Source organism: Thamnophis elegans, chromosome 4 (assembly GCF_009769535.1).
Source record: "Thamnophis elegans isolate rThaEle1 chromosome 4, rThaEle1.pri, whole genome shotgun sequence".
In the NCBI taxonomy this organism is placed as follows: domain Eukaryota; kingdom Metazoa; phylum Chordata; class Lepidosauria; order Squamata; family Colubridae; genus Thamnophis; species Thamnophis elegans.
The window spans coordinates 46,079,514-46,097,851 of record NC_045544.1 but is presented as its reverse complement, the minus strand read 5'-3'; the positions used below and the strand labels follow the sequence as shown (position 1 = coordinate 46,097,851).

Genomic DNA, 18,338 nt, shown 5'->3' with positions numbered 1-18,338 from the left:
CCCGCACCCCTCCCTTTCAGGAGGGTGCGGGTTATCCTAAACAGGGCAGCCGGGCCTGATTCTGAGGACGCAATGAGAGCGGAGAAATGCGTACATTTAGCCGCCCGAATCGCCACTAGTCCTAATAAAAGCTCTTAATTGTGTTCAGTCAGATTCGGATTTACTGGCCCTCCAGCGTCGCTCTAGGCATCTCTTTTGGCACTTCATCTCCCGGAGTTCCTCGGTAAACCAAGGGGCTCTCCTGGATCCACTGCCGCGGAGAGGCCGCAAAGGCGCAATCCGATCAAGAGCCCCAGCCGCCGCTCTGTTCCAAGCAGCGACCAAGGACTCCGTCGGACTGTGGGCAAGGGAGTCAGGTATCTCCCCAAGCTCCGTCTGAAATCTCAAAGGATCCATCATGTGCCTGGGACGGAACCATTTAATTGGTTCCACCTCCCTGCAGTGGGGGAGTAGTTTCAAAAAATCAAGCCTCAGTAGGAAGTGATCTGACCATGACAAGGGCAAGGTCTTTATGCCCTTCAATTCCAGATCACATCTCCACTGCCCCGAGAGAAACACAAGGTCAAGATTGTGTCCCGCTGTATGAGTCAGACCTTGAATTACCTGGGTCAAGTCCATGGCTGTCATGGAAGCCATGAACTCCTGCGCCCCATCGGAGCGTTCGCCGAGAGATGGCAGGTTAAAGTCCCCCAGTACTATAAGTCGGGAACTCAACCGCCAAACCGGCTACTGACTCGAGGAGCGAAGGCAGGGCTGTTGTAACGCAGCTGGGAGGTAGGTACGTTAACAACAAGGCCACTTGACCCCCAAGGTCCAGCTTCACCAGCAGGGACTCACACCCAATAGTCTCCGGAGCAGGGATCCCACGAGGTGCTAATGATTTCCGGATGACAACTGCCACTCCCCCACCCCTTTTCTGGTGTCATTTCATTTTTCATTTCATTTCCTTTATTTGTATGCCGCCCTTTTCCCTGGGGGGACTCAGGGCGGCTCACAATTCAAAAAGGGAGGGGGGGAAAGACAAACAGTATTCCAATATGGAAACAATACAACATATTAAAAGAGAGCACAACAGTCACACAATTCGGGTGGGGTTGGAATCTTAACCCCAGGCCAGCCGGGACAGCCAGATCTTCAAAGCGGCACGGAAGGATTGGAGGGTGGTGTCGTGGTTGGTGCAGCACCTGAAACCCTTCTGGGCACATTTCTGAGAGGGGGACTCCTCCCTCATGGCCCAGCCAGGTCTCAGTAATATATGCCAGGTCTGCCCCCTCATCTAATATTAAGTCCTGGATGAGGGGAGCTTTCTGAATCACAGACCTGGCATTTAGCAGCAGCAACCTGAGGCCAGGGCCCTGGCATCTCTTGCCACCTGGTCTTTGGGTTGAGTTTTCGGGGCCGGAATGAGGGATCACTGTAACATAGCGAGCCCTCCTTCCCCGGTAATGGCCCGCCCTGAAACTCCCATCGTACCTGCCTCTCCCAACCATGACCGGGATGCTCCGTCCCGTCCCCGTAGACCCCCCTCTCCTACCACGTCCCCCGTTCTTCCCAGCAGGCCATTCGTATCATACACTCTGGGACGAGAGGCGGGACCAGGCCCCCATCCACTTCTGCTTCTGCACTCAATGGAGGAGGCTCCAGGCCGCACTCTCAATCCCCTCATATATACCAACCAGACATTCTCCGCACACATGCCCCACTAATAATAAAATATTAAAATATACAATAATACAGAATAAAAAAATTAAAAATTTAAGTTTAAAAACACGTGGGAACATTCTCTCAACCATCCATACCTACAGTCACTTCTTCACTCAGCAACAAGATTGGCACCGTTCTGGAACCACCAAGCGGTTGAGCGCAGTTTTTAAATAAATAAAGTTAGTAATAATGTAAGAGAGGAAAGTCTTTGCGCTCAGAAACTTCTCCTCTGTGGGGTCCAGTAGAAAATACAAAGCTCTAAAGTTTGAAGTGGATGGGGGGTTGACACTGGTCGGAGGGGAGGGGGACAAGCTAGCAATAGCAATAGCAACAGCAGTTAGACTTATATACCGCTTCATAGGGCTTTCAGCCCTCTCTAAGCGGTTTACAGAGTCAGCATATCGCCCCCACAGTCTGGGTCCTCATTTCACCCACCTTGGAAGGATGGAAGGCTGAGTCAACCTTGAGCCGGTGAGATTAGAACCACTGAACTTCAGATAACAGTCAGCTGAAGTGGCCTGCAATACTGCACCCTAACCACTGCGCCACCTCGGCCTCTTCCTACCCACGTCCTCTTCGTCCTCCGTTTTCTCTTTCTGTGGAGATTGTAAACACAGGGTGGCATGCAGAACTCTCAGCAAAGGCGGAGGTCTGAGGACTCCATGGCCGAACAGCAGCAGCCGGAATAGCGAGGGGGGGAGCCCTCATGTCCGCGTTGTTAATTAAGGATCGGATGAGAAAGCAGAGGGAAGTAGGTGAGGGGGGGAGGGGTCGTGCCAGAACCCAATTTATGGCGATGGAAAGGCGACAGACGGTTGATCTCACATGTCCAGTTCTCTCCAAAATGGTGGTCTTCGGGGTGGAGGCAAGAGTGGGAAAGGTCGAGGTGAAAGACAGTCAAGGGGCAGCGCCATCTGGAAAAGGCACGCCTGGGAATAATCACGGATGGCAGCAGCAATAACAGCGGAAGCCGGCAAGGCCGGCCACCAAAAGCCGGAATCCCAACAGCCAGACTGTAGTAATGGTGGTCAGAGTCAGAGTCAGAAAGGCCGTGATGGAAGGGGGGGGTGCGCTTGGGTTAGCAGCAGCGACGGCAAGAAGGCCAGTCGCACAAACCCATAGCACAGCACTGTTGGACTCACCAACCCCCCAAGGCGGCAGCAGGGCTCAACGGCATCTTGCCAACGAGAAAGGAGGCCGTAGCGATCAGAGATCAGAAAGATTATCCTTTTTCACTCTGCACTTCTGTCTTCCATGGAATACATATACGTAAAGCCTATTCACTTCAGTGAATTATTTTAAAGCATATTTTAAATACATCCATTGAATGAACCCAGTACATTTCTGCAGCATTTGGCTCAAGTACATTTTAGAAAAGCTTGTTAAATACTCCACTAGCAACCTAACAGGGTAATGCTTTTTAGCAAGTGCATTTGGTGCTGCAAAGTACTTCACTTTGTTGGGTTCTAGCTATGCTTAAATTTTAAATGTTTAGAATTATCTCCATTATGCTTTAATATGACTTACTCCCAGATCATTTTACAGCAAATTTCTGCTGCTATCTGCAGGAACTAAATGGATCTCTAACTGGAACTAATCACTACAATAGTCCAATATTTTAAGCAGTGGAGTTGCCAGAGAAACAACAAACAGTGGAATCTCAGATTGTTTCGTTTCATATTCAGCAGTAGCCAAAATATCTTAATTGAGAGATGAGAGTTGGATCAATTTGCTTCCAAGAGCACATAGGCTGTTTCCTTTTCCAAGGCTTGTAGATCCTTATTTAAATTTAGTTCACCTTGTTCTTGGTTTTTTTGTTATTTTAGTTTTAGCCTAATGCAATGCATCCACCAGTCATAGTGCTTTGTAAACCAGACTGTGGGTTAATCATTTGTGTGAATCATACCACTCTGATCATGCACTGAATTGAAAAGAAAAAAAAATACTTGGCACAATGTAACTCAGCCGATGAATTATTTTGCTGCTAGGACTACATATGAGTTATTTATTCATTCAGATTTTTTAATGTATTCTGATTTCACAATAATAACATCCTCAAAAAAATGTATACATACAGTATATATATATACAGGAAAAATCTTTATTAGCCCAATTAGTCTAGTAAAACTGTTTTAAGTGATTACTTAATTTTGTGCATTTGAAATCTTAAGATTAGTTCATTACAATGTGCTGTAGATGTGGCTTCCTTGAAAATATTTCGGAGGCAATGGATGGAGAATGTTGCAGCTGCTTTGCTTATCATACATACTACTCCACTACTGAAAACGGTGTCGACTAACCATTGAGTGAACAAATAAACCATTTTCAAAGTCTGGCTGTTGACTTATACCTAGAGGTCTTCCACAGCTCAGGAACAGTTTACCCAAAGAATCGTTTCCTTCCATAGAAAGTTACCTGCAATTGTGCTGAAGATGCATCTAACTACAGTCTGAAGTTGTTTTCATCTCCAGATTAGTTGTCCAGGCATTATTTCAAGCTGACTTCATTATGATATTTGTTATTGCACATATTTGCAACACAGTAGGTCAGTAAGGCTTTATTCGGGAATAGGGAAAGCCTATGCAGGGTCTCAATATTCTGTCTCAATATTCCCACCTGTCCAGTAGTCAATCATCCAATTGTTATTATTTCAAAAGTGTAAACTAAGCTGCATGGCTAACTATATATTAATCATCTGACATATAGGGAGCAAAAAATCCAGATCCACCAAATGACAGCAAAGAGGTGCAGAAGGCTCTCTTTGCTGCCACCTAGTGGTTTCCCCCACTTTTGCAACTCAGATATGGGGCGCCTACATACTATATATTCATGATGGCGAACCTATGGCACACGTACCACAGATGGCACACAGAGTCCCCTCTATGGGCACATGAGCCATCAGCACAGTGCATGCATGAGCTCCTCCAGCCAGCCAGCTGGTTTTTTGGTCTCTGCCTTGCATGCTGGGGGACACATGCACAGGATGCACATGCGGGGGGGGTGCACATGCATGCGGGGGGGGCTGGGGGTGCATATGGGGAGCACACATTGCATTATGGGTGCATGTGCACTTTCGGCACTCGGCAACGAAAAGGTTAGCAATCACTGCGATATAGAATTTATGACTGAGCCAGAAAAATTAGGCAAAGGCCAAGGCCAATTTAAAAACTGATTCAAGGAAGATAAGTATATCATCCCAAAGTCCTTATCTACCCAAGGTCTCCTGTGCATCTGTATCATCTTCTGTGTTATTCTTCCATTTTTCTTTCTCAGTGATATTATTTTCAGGTCTAAACTAAATATTCCTAAAAGCTGTTATACAAAGGATTTCTGCAGCATTTATTGTTGACTAAAGACGGGGGCCATACTTGCCTTACTGATTGATAATCAGTTCTAAAACAACAGTTTACTGTGTAGGTATTGCTACTTCAAAATGTATGTGTACTTCTCTTGATATCTCTGATGGAGATAGTCAGATACCCTGGATGCAGAAAGCCTACTTGTCATGCTGAATTAGGGAGACGACGAGGAGGCTGTGTAAAAGTCACTGAGTAAGGGGATTTATCACTTTATTTGACAATCTGCTATTAACTAAACTGGGCATGACACTTCTGGGACCAGGAACCATCAGTTTGACATCAGCTGGTAGAACACAAACCCTTTTCATGACAACATGTATCACCCACCTCATTTAGAAACAAGAACTGAATTTTAAATCTAAGACTCAAATAGAGTGCTGTTGAGGGAAGGTGACTAAAGTTGGTAGGACTGAGAATTTTCTTTTGCAGATGAGGATGGGAAAATGACCTCCCTGGATTGCATAGCAAGGGAATGCATTGGCTGTACAGCTCTGTATGTCTGGTCATTAGGCTTCCTAATGAAGAGAAACAGTTTGCTTAAACTTAATAGACAGCTTCATATTATTTAAATAAGGACAGCAAATGTGTTCCAGTCCTAGACGACATAAAATTAACTCCTTCACAACATTATTAAGAGTGCCCAGAATATGAATATATATATATATATATATATATATATATATATATATATATATATATATATATATATATATATATATATATATATAATTTTTGCTATATTTTCCCCTATTTTTGCAATATATGTCATAGGGGAAGTCTGACTTTTGGCCAGTGAGAATTATTTTGTTTTTTATTAAAGCCATTGCTGAAATGGAGGTAAAAGATATGCATCGGCAGGATTCCCCTGCACTTTTAAACATTTTGAACAGGTATGCATAGGATTCTGATGTGTCATTTGATTTCAAAGCATTCTCAGCGCAGAAATTTAAGTACCCAGAATTGCATGGAACCCACAGTCTCCTTTCACTGCATCCAGTTGATTTTCATTTGCTGAAATTTAAAGTTTCCTTTTTCCTTTTTAAAATCTCTTCATGAAGAAGAGCATGGGAGTTTCAACCACATGGGACTGGGGAGAGTATTTAAGGCTTTCCTTTCTGCATAAGGTGCTTTTGACTAGCATCAACCTTTGCACATATAAAACTTCATGTAAACTGTCCCAAAGGTGTTTTTTTTCAAGAGGCAGCTGGACTTTCTGTTTTTTCTTTGAAGACGTTTTGCTTTTCACCCACGAAGCTTCAGAACTGAAGAAGCTTCTTGGATGAGAAGTGAAACGTCTTCAAAGAAAAACCAGAAAGTCCAGCTGCCTCTTGAAAAATGCACTTTTGGGACAACCATGACTTGGATAACTGAGAATCTCCATAGACATTCATATAAACTGAGCTCAACTCCTGATGTATTTATGGGCACATACATGTAGTTTTCTTAACAACAGTAGAGAAGTGACTTGCATTGCTTTCTTTCAAGATAAGCCATCTAACCTACAGCCTGGATTTCCTTGATAGTTTTACTTACTTTACTTTCTACTAGGCATAATTCTTTGTCGTTTCAGACTCTGAACAAAGTTATCCAAGACTTGCTGAGATGCTCCTGCATATTTACATCTACGAAAAGAAAACACAGGAGGAAACTGCATGTTATGTAGTCAATAACGCAATTTAGACATTTTGTGCTGTTGTTTTATAGCTGTCCCAAAGATGCTTTTTCAGAAGGCAACAACTTTCTTTGTTTTTGCTTGAAGATATTTTCCTTCTTATCCAAGAGGTTTCTTCAGTTCAGAAGAAACTGAACTGAAGAAGCTTTTCAGATGAGAAGTGAAACATCTTTAAGCAAAAACAAAGAAAGTTTAGATGGCTTTTGAAAGAGCACCTATGGGACAACCATGACTTGGATGACTGAGAATCTTCATAGACAATCCAACGTCCCACTCCTTTGCACCCATAATTCAAAACTGAATAAATGTTATCCTAATTAATTTTCTTTATGATACAGCGTCAATCCACTTGTTTTTCATCGGGTTTTTAGCCTTTGTTTATTGAAATGAAGTAATTTGGTAGGATAGACTTAATAGCTGAGGCTTAATCTCCTCCTGACTTATCTGGATATAAGTGCATTGAGCACAATGGGATATACTTTCAATATATATGGGTATGGGATTGTGTTGATCAGAATTTACTTAAGCACTCCTCAAACTCCCTTGCTCTTTGAACAGAGCAGAATTTCTAGCTAATGTAGGCAAGAGGTAGAAGTAGTAGAAGATGATATCCAAACACACCCACAAATCATCAAGTTGGGGAAGGAGAAATAGAAACATTAATGGCTGCTACTATCTAAAAGCAAAATAGTACATTAGATATAATTAAATCAAGTTAAATTTTATGCTCAAAACATTTCTTATATGTGTCAATATTTTGCAGAAATTCTGCACTGAGAACATTGAGTGACAAGCCTGGAGAGTTGCCATTACCATCTCCATTACTCATTCAGAAGTATCACTTTTCTTGCAATGTTGTCAGGCAAGACAAATAGGGAAGGCATGCTGCTTCTAGAATGTTCAGATTCTTCCAAGGGGAAAACACTTTTGCATCTATGTTTTAACATAGCAAGGAAGAACATGGAATAAACCAGAAAAACCGAGGGGAGTGGGGGAGGGAGGAAAAGAAAAGGGAGGGAGGGAAGACAGAGCTCCTTTGTATCTGCATCCAATATGGTTACCTTTGATTCTTCATTCTCCACAGTCAAGGGCTCCCCATGGGTTCTCATCTGTTACCCAGCCGCAGCCGTACCTGCCTGGCTGTGTGAAAGTGGCTTGCTGTCAGCTATGGATGAGGCTAACAGATCACATCTATCTCCCAGGCACTCTGTGAGCTCACAGAGGGCTCCAAAGATCAAAAGTACAAAAGCAGGACTGTATAGCAGGAGGGGGGAGGCCTATTTCTGTATTGTCCATCGCCCATTGTATGGACGCTGGAGGTCAAATCCATCCAGCATTCCTGCTTTGAGCAGATAGGTTCGTGTGTGAGACAAAGTGAAAGAAGGTCAATAGGAGCAGGGGCCAGGAGAAGCAATATTTTGCAGCTTCTGATTTTGGGAAATGACTCTGATGAGCAGCCGCTCACAACCACAATGGAACACAAATAAGACATAGGTCTGTGAGGTACCTTTTTTGAGATCAGTGTCCATACAAGATGAATTTTATTCTGGTAAGAACAATACAGGTTTGGGCTACATATGAAGAACAAAGTGATGTAAAGAAATAAAATGAAACGCTTAATGGCTAACCATGGATACCAGGATAATTTAAAACAACCAACGTAATTAAAATGTGATAATTGTGCTAGCTGTAAAGAAAAAGTACACAGCCCTTTCAAAACTAGCAAAAGAAAAATGGTGGGTGGATCGACATCTAGTGGTTTATGAAAAACTTAGAAGAAATTATCTGAGAAATGCAAACTGTGGTATGCATACTTGATAGCCAGTATGTGTCAGCTAAAACCAGAATTCAAGTTGGTTTGTGATTGCTATTTTTTTAAACAAGATCCTTTTTTCATTTTTAGTACTTGAGTTGAGACATGAGTTCCCTAATTAACTGCACTTTGTTGCTTTTTGCAGGTTCAAAGAATAATCTATGGAAAATGACCCGGTTATTTGGACTAAATAAATTATGGGGGTTTTAATCATGGTGTAATGAGGTAATTTTCCTTTGAATAATATTCACTGAATTCAACAAAGGTTGCCTGATGTATTGTATATTGGTTTTTTAATGTTTCAATTACTTTCTGCAATTTTTTGTGAAGGTCATTGTAGGCAATTTGCTCACACACATACCCTAAACTATGTGCCACATTCAATAGATTTTAATGTGACTTCTATGTTTGGAGTGTCCTTGTTTTCCCTCGTGTTGCCTAGAAATGTCCAAAATTCATCATCAAATGCTTTTCCAATACTTATTGTGCCTCCTTCAAAGTTTTCTTTATTTTTAAAGAAAATGATTTGCCTGAGTATTGTTCCTTCCTCATTCCTCCCATATCTCCAGGTTCCCTTTCCTTTTCTTCCACACAGCTTTCACCTTGTGAAAATAGTTCACTAGGAAAAAAAAAAAAGATTTGCTGTCCCATTCGTTCCGCACTGCCCCATAAAAAGCAAATATTTTCAGGTTGACTGAAAGTTTAACTTTGCTATTTTTTTAAAATTTTAAAGAAAATCCAGCGTGACTGGGCACATGTTGCTACCCATGCCTGTTAACAAATTACTTGGGTTTTTACCCTAAATTAACTGCTGCAGAAATTTCCCCGTGCATGATTTCATTGTAGGAGGATTTCACAGATGAATACCGTATATACTCGAGTATAGGCCGACCCGAATATAAGCCGAGGCACCTAATTTTACCACAAAAAACTGGAAAAGTTATTGACTCGAGTATAAGCCTAGGGTGGGAAATGCAGCAGCTACCGGTAAATTTCAAAAATAAAAATAGATACCAATAATGTTTTTGAATATTTATTTCAAAGAAAAACAGTAAACTAGCGGTGTATTCAATGAAATACTTCACTCACCTCATGATGCTGATGTCCCGCTGTGATGATGATGTCCCGTGCAGCCGCGGGAGCGATGTCCCGCCTCCTATGACACACGGCACAGTGATTCCTATCATTGGATCACTGTACCAGAGGAGGTGGGACATCGCTATGTGGCTGCTTGCCATAACAAGGAGGAGGTGCGACATCGTTGCAGAGCGGCAGGAGGGGGAGGAAGGGGAATCGTAAGACAGCCCTGCATTACATTAGAACGTGAGGAGGGGGGATGGTGCGGTGCGCGCTGCGCGGCAAACTGACACAGAGGGAGGGGAAACTCACAGGGGCACTGGGCCATTCACGAGTGTCACCCAGCGGCATGGCCCCGCCCCTTTTTCTCCTCCATTTCGGGCAAATTTTTCACTGACTCGAGTATAAGCCGAGGCGGCTTTTTTCAGCCCAAAAAGTGGGCTGAAAAACTAGGCTTATACTCGAGTATATACAGTAATCAAATGTTGTTAAACTTTGCAAAGGAGACTTTCATTAACTTGGACCAGATTACCTCAATCTGTAATTTGGTAAAGCATGTACCAGAACTGTGCCCTGCATTTTTGTGTATACAGTGAGAGATATAACAAAAACTAGCAAGCGTCCCACCCAAAAACAATTATGCTCCCTGGAAAACATCCTCTCTATTCTGCATGACTTTGTAGGTTTCCTTTGTTATTCAGTGTCCTGCTTTGTAGAGATCTGTCTATTTTGCCAAGAGAATAACCTAAAAGTGACTATCCTATGATATCTTGCTGTACAAGTCATGGTCCCCAGTGGTGGAATCCTGATGGTTTAACAACTGGTTCGGTGATCGTGCACTCCACACGCACCCACACCTGACAAGCAGTTTTAACAAAACACCTTCCACATTACTTCTGGGGAGTAACACGGCAATCTGCTCTGCTGTGCAAATGAGCTGGGAGGATAGAGGTAAGTAAAGTGCAGGGGTGGGCAGGTGGGCCAACCTGATCATTGGAGAGAAAGGACGTTGGTCTTACCTGAACGTCTATTTTCTGATGGGAGGAGGGAATGGTCACACGTGGGTTTTATCACAGCCTGATTGGTCCAAGGCTGAGAGGAAATCTATAAATACCGGTGCCTGTCCATTGCTGGCCCAGATTCTCGAACATGAACGGTACAACTGAAAAACAAGAAACAACACAACAAACCCCGGGAAACACCCCCCGGGCCCTCCCCTTGGCCCCAACAGACAGAACTCAGGGCGGGTTGTGACCATTCCCTCCTCCCATCAGAAAATAGACGTTCAGGTAAGACCAACGTCCTTTTTCCAGAATGGGAGGAGGGAATGGTCACACGTGGGACATACCCAAGCTAAAGTCCCAGGGAGGGAGAACAGGAACTCTAGGGCCCAAGGGGAGCCTCAGCCGCCACCCCCTGTAGGACCCTATGACCGAAAGATGCGTCCGCCGACGCGAAAGCATCCAGACGATAATGCCGGATGAACGAGGTTGGAGTGGCCCAGGTAGCCGCCCGGCAGATGTCTTCAAACGGGGCCCTCATGGCCCACGCTGCCGAGGTCGCCGCGCTCCTTGTAGAGTGCGCCGTGACGCCTGATGGAACCGGCCGCCCTGAGGCCACTTAGGCCTCCGAGATGGCCTGACGCAGCCAACGGCCGATGGTAGCCGAGGACACCCTCAAACCCAGAGCTCCAGGTAGGAAGGAGACGAACAAGGCCTCAGACTTGCGGAAATCCTTGGTCCGCCGGAGGTAGATCCGCAGGGCACGGCGGACATCCAGACGATGCCAAAGACACTCCCTGTCAGTGGACGGACTCGGGCAGAAGTCGGGCAGGACGATCTCCTGAGCCCTGTGAAAGGGGGTATTTACTTTGGGGACGACTGCCGGGTCAAGGCGAAGGACCACTCTGTCCTGGTGAAAATGACAGAGGTCGTCCTTACAAGACAGGGCGCCCAGCTCGGATATACGCCGGGCGGAAGTGATGGCCACCAGGAAGACCACCTTCAGTGATAAGAAGCGCAAGTGCACCGAGTGGAGAGGTTCAAACGGAGCTCCCGTTAAGGCCTTGAGGACAAGCGGAAGATCCCACGTGGGGAATCTATGAACGGGGGGAGGCCTGAGATTAGCCGCCCCCTTGAGGAACAGCTTGACCAGAGGAGACTGGGAAAGGGAAGAAGACCCCGCCCCCCCCAAGACCGAGGACAGAGCCGCCACTTGGCGTCGCAAGGTGTTTTGCGAGAGCCCATCCTCCAGGCCCTTCTGAAGGAAATCCAAGACGTTGGGAATGGTGGCTCTGTTGGGAGAGATGCCCTTGGGGGAGCACCAGCGGGCGAACGCCGCCCAGGTGGAGTTATAAATGCAGGTCGTCGAGGGGCGACGTGCCACCTCGATGGTGCGAATGACCCCGGAAGATAGATGAGCCCCCCCTAGAAGCCGCCGTTCAAGAGCCAAACGGTCAGCTGAAGCCACTGAGGCTCTGGGTGAATCAGGGCCCCCTGCCGTAAGACCACCTCCCCTTGCGGGATCCTCCACGGGGAAGTCACCGACAGCTGAACCAGGTCTGCAAACCAGGGCCTCCTGGGCCAAAACGGGGCCACCAGAATGACCAAGGCCCCTTCCGTCACCACCTTCCTGACGGTCCCCGGGATGAGTGGAATGGGGGGAAAGGCATAGAGAAGGCCCGGGGGCCACCGGCTCCTGAGGGCATCCGTGCCCTCCACCGAGCTGGATTGGAAACGGGTGAAGAAACGCGGGAGTTGTGTGTTCTCGGGAGACGCAAACAGGTCCACCCGGGGGGACCCGAACCGACGACAGATCTCCCGGAACAGCGACGGGTGGAGTTGCCACTCGCCGTTGTCCAGAGTTGCTCGACTGAGCCAGTCCGCCTGGACGTTGGAGAGTCCCGAGATGTGCTCTGCCACCAGAGACTGTAAGTGTTTCTCCGCCCACGACCCCAATCGCAGAGCCTCCAGCCAGAGGGCTCTCGAGTGGGTCCCGCCCTGACGATTGATGTGCGCCTTGGTGGCCACATTGTCCGTCAGGAGGAGAACGTGGCTCCCTTCCACCGAGGAGCGAAAGTGACTCAGGGCCAGACGTGCGGCCTTCAGTTCCAGCCAATTGATGTTGTGACGGAGGTCCGAGGCCGTCCATCTGCCCTGAGCCATCCGAGAGCCCACCAGGGCCCCCCACCCGAACAGACTCGCGTCCGTGGTGACGATCACCCTGCTCGGCTCCCAGAACAGACACCCCCGCTGGATGGCCGGGGAGAGCCACCACACCAGGGATGCACGGACCCCCGCCGAGATGCGGAGAGTCCGAAGGGAATTGCTCATTCGTCCCCTCTGATAGGGGATAAGCTCCCATTGAAGGGGCCGAAGATGGAGTCTGGCCCACGGGACAATCCCTATGCAAGAGACCATCTTGCCTAATAACTGCGACAGAGAGAGGATGGAAACAGAGCACTTTGTGCGAACGCTCTCCGCCAGCCGACGAAGGCTGACCTGCCTCTCCTGAGACAGACGCACCTCCCCCAACTTGGAATCTATGACTGTCCCCAGATGCAGAATGCGAGTGGAGGGAGTGAGATGGCTCTTTTCGAAGTTTACCGAGAACCCCAGGGCCTGGAGGCTTCGAATGGTAATCCGAAGATCTGAAACGGCCTGAGACAGGGAGCCCGCCTGAAGCAAGACATCGTCTAAATAACATTGGAGGCGGACCGGGACCGATCTCAGATGGGCCGCCAGAGCAGCCAGGACCTTTGTGAAGGTCCTCGGGGCCGAGGCCAGGCCGAAGGGAAGAGCCCTGTACTGGTAATGGTGGGGCCCGTGGGAGAACCTCAAGAACCGGCGATGAGCGGGCAGGATGGGAATGTGAAGATAGGCCTCCGTGAGATCCACGGAGGCCAGGAAATCGCCTTTCCTGATGCCCTGAAGGATGGACTTGAGCGATGACATTTTGAACCGCCTGTAGACCAGAAACCTGTTCAGGCGCTTGAGGTCTAGAATTGCTCTCCAACCCCCCGTGCTCTTCGGGACCACGAAGAGATTTGAGTAGTGGCCCCGGCCCCGTTCCCCTGCGGGAACCGCCTCCACCGCTTGGATTTCGAGGAGGTGGGCGATCGCCTGACTCATCAGGCGGCGGCACTCTCGACTCCGGGATGGAGGGAACGACCGAAAGAGATTTGGAGGAGTGGAGAGAAATTCTAACCTGAACCCGTAACGAACCGTGGCTCGGACCCAGGCATCCAACGTGATGTCGTCCCACCGGTCCGCATAAAGAGCGAGGCGGCCGCCGATGGGATGACTCGGGTTCGAGTCACTTCCCCCTGCGGAAGAAAAGGAGAAAACAAATAGAAACCTATCAAACTACTCTACAGCTTGGACCAGGCTGAGAGAGAATCTGGGCCAGCAATGGACAGGCACCGGTATTTATAGATTTCCTCTCAGCCTTGGACCAATCAGGCTGTGATAAAACCCACGTGTGACCATTCCCTCCTCCCATTCTGGAAAACGGTTTGCTCCCCAGCTGATTGTTGGACCCACCAGTTCACCCAAACCGGTCCGAACCGGCTGAATCCCACCCCTGATGGTCTCTCTTCCCAGGCTGTTATAGTTTCATTCCATCGATGGAGCTTCTGGAAAAAAGCCTAAAATACCAACTGCACTCTTTGCCTTGGGAGACATGAAGAGTTCCTTTTTATGAATACTTACATGGCCTGTCGAAAAGCATAGAATGTCCTTCATCTCTATAGCCATTAACTTGCAAAACAATAACTTCTATTTTTTTTTCATGTTTACGCCTGGTGCCATTCCTCCATGAAAGTCTTGAATGTTGAACTGGTCATGCATGGGATTGCCCCTTTCTGTGAACCCCCCTTTTAGTGTCTCCATCATGCCATTTAATTTTCAAAAGCAAGAAATATTGTAGAGTTGTAAATCTCTTGCATTTCTTTAACCAGGCCATAATCTATCCCATTTTATATGTTCTAGCTTTCAAAAGTGATTTAAGAACAGGGTCAGGCAGACTTCTACACATTTCCTGGCAGGTGGTCAGACAAGAAAATCTGAGTCAATTCAAGGTGGGCTCTGTTTGTTTATCAGTGAGTGTAGTTATTATGGTATTTTTAAAAAAATCCCTGCTTAGGTTTTTGTAATAAACTTCCCTTATCACATATTGCCAATCTTACGGGGAAACTTTCATTTGTCATCATGAATTGCATTCAGTATAAGAGAGAAAAGGTAAATATTGTAAAACAAAGATACTTTCATTTTATTTTCACAACCATGTACTCATTTTGAACTGAAAACACTGCTGTCAAATATTATAAACCATCTACTCACATTGATTTGCATATGTGAACTAAATACTTCTAGACTATCATGACTTGACAATGGAAATGTGAGGCAAGCTTTAATAGAATAATGATATGTACATAATTGATGGTTAAATTGTAGTTTCACTAGGTTGGGAAATAGTTTCTTTACTTTCTGATTTGGAGATGAATTATCTCAAATTACCTCGCAAATTAAGAAAGGGCAGAGTAACAATATAGGTAAAGGTAAAGGTTCCCCTCGCACATATATGCTAGTTATTCCCCACTCTAGAGGGCAGTGCTCATCTCCGTTTGTTTCAAAGCTGAAGAGCCAGCACAGTCCAAAGACGTCTCCGTGGTCATGTGTGTATGACCAGAAGCCAAAGGTGCATGGAGCACTGTTACCTTCCCACCAAAGATGGTTCCTATTTTTCTACTTGCATTTTTACGTGCTTTCAAACTGCTAGCTTGGCAGTAACAATAGGAAGTAATGAACTCAGACAAGGCATTCAAGTTTTAAAAGTTTGCAAGTACATTTCATGCACACATAAACCCATGGTTCATATTTTCAAAGGAAAAAAAATTAGCTAGCAGGCCTGCTCCCTACTTCGTGGACCAGCACATAATGCATTTTAATTTAGAGATTAAAAAATATGGGAGAAACGAGATTGAACTTTAAAATAAATAAAGAGATACAAAGGTAGAGGGGAATTAAGCACTGGGGAAATAGTAGGTCTCGAATGGTTAAAAATCTGACTATTAAAATGATGGGCTTTAAAAATTGAGCTATACACAGCAATTAAAATCTGAAAATCCTCCCACTGGCACTAATATGACTTTTTAAAATGTGATGATTTTTTAAAGAAGTTAGTTGGAAGTGTACTCTCCCTAAATAAAAAAGGCTGACATCTAGACAGAGGAGTAGTGCTTGAGTCAGAAACTACGAAGATAGATAAGGAGTTTGCATCCTACTAGCAGCTTTCCCCAGCTGTCTTGACTATACTGTACATTTACAGGTAGTCCTCAACTTTCGACCACAATCGAGACCAAAATGTATGTTGTTAAGTGAGAAAGTCCCCCTCCATTTTATGACTTTTCTTGCCACCTTTGTTAAATGAATCACTGCACTTGTTAAATTAGTAACACAGTTATTAAGTGAATCTGGCTTCCCCGTTGACTTTGCTTGTCAGAAGGTTGCAAAAATTGATCACATGACTCCAGGACACTGCAACTGTCGTAAATATGAATCAGTTGTCAAGTATCTGAATGTAAATCATGTGACCATGGGGATGGGGCAATGGTTATAAGTGTGAAAAATTGTTATGTCGCTTTTTTCAGTGTTGTTGTAACTTAGAATGGTCACTAAATAAACTGTTGTAAGTCGAGGACTACCTCTACTGTTAAGCAATGCCTTGAATAAACATTTAAAACTTAGAACTGAGGAGAAATTTCCTGACAATTAGAACAATTAATCAGTGGAACAGCTTGCCTCCAGAAGTTCTGAATGCCCCAACACTGGAAGCCTTTAAGAAGATGTTGGATAGCCATTTGTCTGAAACGGTATAGGGTTTCCTGCCTAGGCAGGGGGTTGGACTAGAAGACCTCAAAGATCCCTTCCAACTTTGCTATTGTATTGTATATTTATCCTTTTGTTAAGTGTAAATGTCATTTGTAGAAAGTACTTTTAGGACAGAAGGGAAAGAATAAGAAAAAAAGAGAGGTAACACTTTCTTGTCATAGAGATCTCTTTGGTGCTCTCTTTGTCTTTGTTATTTTGCTTTATTATTTATTATTTGATTTAGTTATGGATTCATGGAAAATGTATGTGTGGCAATATCTTCAAATCATTTCTAGAGAAAGGCTTTGGGTGTTCTCTGGCCTTCCAGAAAGCCCTCATCAAAGAAGCAATTTCAAAGTCTTGGTGCAAGAGGAATCCCCAGAGATGGGAGAAGAGGCAGTAGCCATAGGAGGTAGATATTGTTCTTTTCTGCTGGGTTGTCTTTTCCTCCCCCACCTCTCTCAATGAGAATGCCATGTTGCAAGTATGGTTTTTTTTTTCAACCCAACTAGGTTTAGCATGTGTTTTGGAGGCCTATTGTCAAGTCCTTTTTTCATTTATCAACTCTCCTTTCCTCTCCTCAGAGTTAACTAATAAAATGCTGGTGCAACATTCATTATCCATTCATTGTTATGATTTCATAAGACAATATTTTGTTTGCTTTTTCTTGTTCATTTCTTCTTATTAAATACTAGACTGCTGATAGTTGCTCATTCCCCTTCTATAACTATGCAGATCACCAATATGATCGCCAATGTCCAATGATGGATATGGAAGAAGAAGGAGGAGGAGGAGGAGGAGGAGGAGGAGGAGGAGGAGGAGGAGGAGGAGGAGGAGGAGGAGGAGGAGGAGGAAATTAATTAGAATTAAGTTCTACGACCTGGTCGTTTAACGAAGAGCAGAGAGGAGCTCTGTTTGAAGCATCCTGATCTGAAGCACTATCTCTGAACTATTTTGAGAAGGAACACAGCAATCTTGCTATATGTGCGGTGACATTTAAAACATTATTTATGCAAGCATAAGCTATAAATTTTCCAGGATGCACATTTCTGTCTAATCACAAGATAACTTCAGTGGCATAATCAATGTGACTGAATAAGAATTCTTGTTGGATTCACTAATGACGGTATCAATATTGCTTCTAAATATTTGCCATCAAGTCACTTCAAATGCTTAAAATTAGATTGATTCCTATGTGACCATTACCAAAATAGTTGGCAGATTCAAGAAGGGGAGGAAAAGAGGGGGACTCTTGTCTTACTTTGCTTTAAAACCACTGTTGTCCGCCTACATATATTTACTTTTCCTGGCCTACGGCTGAACCATGAAAATTAAAAAACAAACTGCTATTCAGCGAGTCATGTCAAAGGTGACCGTTGTGCCAGAAGGTTGACTGTGGGGACAAACATTCACCCTGATCAGAAGTCTTCTTCTGCAGTGATGATGTCTCCACAGTTACATACCTGTCTGCAGAAACCTTTAGTTTATCTTGTCTATGTGGGAAGTCCTAGACGATGCCATTAATCTGAGAGATGAGAGGGTTGCTCCTTTGACACCTAAACAAAGGCTAGGACTCTGTAAGAAAAAAAAAACCAAAGCTCCACGCTGAACAGAGTCCTTTTGAACTGCATGATGTTCACAGACCGTCTGCCAAAACAGTCATTATCTTCACATATGAGTGTTGTGCTGTAATGAAAGATGACTCAAGAATGATCCAAGGAATTGATCAAACTCACACTGAATGATAGAATATATGTTTGTTCATACCCTCATATATGGGCTAAATTTAATGGACAAGGATACTTAATCACTTTAAATACATTAAAACCAATTCTTTCATTTTA

At 45.0% G+C, this 18,338-nt stretch overlaps 1 long non-coding RNA gene across 2 annotated transcripts in view; it reads right to left on the bottom strand.

The window, feature by feature from the left end:
- LOC116508500 overlaps window positions 1–18,338 on the bottom strand; it is a 90,817-nt gene that overhangs the window by 2,945 nt on the left and 69,534 nt on the right. For both annotated transcript variants that reach the window (XR_004255347.1, XR_004255348.1), the window contains exon 3: window positions 6,597–6,685. This is a non-coding gene — a long non-coding RNA (uncharacterized LOC116508500). The remainder of the gene's footprint in view (window positions 1–6,596; window positions 6,686–18,338) is intronic.